We start from the raw sequence: 2,500 nt of genomic DNA, 5'->3' as shown, positions 1-2,500 counted from the left end.
TTCCTTGCCAATAAATCTTTTATCCCATCTAACCACCCTTTGTAAGTCTTTCACTCTTCCTGTCTCCAAATCTTTTCTAGAGAAATTTTATAGAAAATTGAGGCTTTCTAATAATATTTAAGAAATCTTCGTATATTTCGATATATCTTTACTTTTACGCATGGACTCAACGTCGCCGAACATCTAACCGAAGTACATTTAGCCGATGGACATTTAGCTGAACGGACATTTGGTCGAAAATTTACAAGTGTGAATAGTAACAAACAATACTTTATGTATTTCAGTTAACAGTTTGCTGCACAAATAAAATAATAAAAAAAACAGTTTGTTGTATGGTCTTAAGTATTCAAAGATTGTGCGCAATTGCTCCCAGAAAATCTTTTCTTTGATACTCCTCACATTCCTCAATGATAGACATGAGCCTTATGTTTAATATCTCATACTCGTACTTCGTCTTCGAAAATTTTAATGCAACCCCTGAATTTACCATCTCGATTGCTAACTACCAATTCGATTGTTCTTTCCTTGGATTTGAAACTAGACGGCAAATAGAAGGGTGGGTTACTGTCATTCCCTGTTCAAACGTACTGTCTCATCCCTCAGTTCAACAATTGAAATGGTAAACTCAAAGTAAATGTCGATTGTTTTCGAACTGTTAGGATTGCTTGTTATAATTAATAGAACGATAGTGGGTACGTCTACTACATTTTCGGCCAAACGTTCTTCGGTCAAGTCCATCGACCATATGTCCGTTCGGCCAAATGTCCGGGAGCTGGACTCAATATGAGTAACATGATTATGATTAATTAAACTTATCATTTCAAGAGTAATAACACCTTGACGCTAAACTGAAAGGCAACCACCGATAAAAAGTGTCTGTTCAGTTTATGAATTCATTTTGTTGATTTTTTATTAAGTTGATTATTTGTTTGATCAATAACAATGAAAGCTTTTAGAAATTCTAAACTGGAAGCTCATATTCATAATGATACACAGACCGTTATTGTGTACGTGCATAGTGATCATTGTAGGGTCTTGGAAAATTATTATAATATAGAATTAGCATTCATATGCGCCAATAAAAATTATTAATTCAGAAACTGCATTTTATAACGTGCATGAAATTGGAGATCCATCATAGGATATATGAGGGTTTAAATAACCAAAAGGATAACATCAGTGAATATATTCCACAGCAGCCTTCAGAAATGAGGCCATGTTGCTCATCCTACTGAATATCACCCACATTAATTCACGTTAATGTGGAAAGCGTGTCGGTTAAAGGACTTTTTTCATATAAGTAAAGAATCCACGTTTGCCATGACCCCTTTCACATCAACTTCAAGATAATCATGCGCATGCTATTTAAATAAGAACGAGTATAATAAAACTATTTGAGTCTATTTTATTCGTACCAATGGGATACTAAAACGAGCAATTCGCATACAGTTTTCCAGCTTTATTTCTTAAGATAAGAAAGAGGGCAAAGGCAGCTGAGAAAGCTGATTAGAGCTAAATTGATATAATAGTTAAATAAACAAAGAACCAAGCTTTATTTTGGAGCGCTGCAGAGCATGTACGATGCATGTGTTTAACCGGCAATAATCTTAATTCCACTTTAAAACGAAATATATTTTAGTTAGCTAAGCAAGGAAATGAATATCGCCAAATACTAGTAGTACTTTAAAGCATGGAATAAAATCGAGACATCGCATTGTCATAAGGCAAAATTTTAAAATATTTATCCAACAAATGAAAACATCCTTGATATAGTAAACTACTTACAAGAACTTCACTGCCATGAAACTAAACAACTTTATTCGTTCTCCCGATGCTCTTTTCAATAGTTTTAATGAACCTTATTTCAACGGCTTTTAGAAATGACCGTGCGGAACACGGTCTTCATTTTCAATTATTCCTGTTTCAGACAGGTGGAAGGGAAGTCAATGGGACATCCCTTGGATCCTGTCTTCGGCAATATTTTTATGAGCTCCCTGGAGGAGGCAGTATTTGACGATTGTCGTCTTATCTTCCATTATTTATTTTACAAGATATGTGGACGACACATTTGCGTTGTTCAAATGTGATTCTAATGCTGATTCCTTTTTAAAGTCCTTTAATGCCCACCATCCTAATATCAAGTCTACAGTAGAGAAAAAATTCGCTTCTTAAGGGAAGAAAGTGGATTTCACAACAGCATTCATAGGAAAAATTCTTTTATGGGGTTGGATATAAATTCTTATAGCTCGTGTTATTTTAATTCTAAATTTAATTTTCTCTCTACCCTCCTCAGCTCCAAAGAGGCCATCTTTAACTTCCAACTGGGTATCCTTTACAGTGAAGTAGAATTCTTGGGAATTTTTTTCTCCCGCTATTGCCACAGAATACTTATTAACTCCTTACTGCAAAACTGAAATAACCTGTTGCTTACCATATTTACCTCTCCCAAACTATATATTTCTGGTGAGTTCCCTTTTCTACACAACTTTAGTTTTAAATA

The sequence above is a fragment of the Macrobrachium nipponense genome, chromosome 11 (assembly GCF_015104395.2).
Source record: "Macrobrachium nipponense isolate FS-2020 chromosome 11, ASM1510439v2, whole genome shotgun sequence".
Lineage (NCBI taxonomy): Eukaryota > Metazoa > Arthropoda > Malacostraca > Decapoda > Palaemonidae > Macrobrachium > Macrobrachium nipponense.
Note: the sequence above shows the minus strand (reverse complement) of the source record.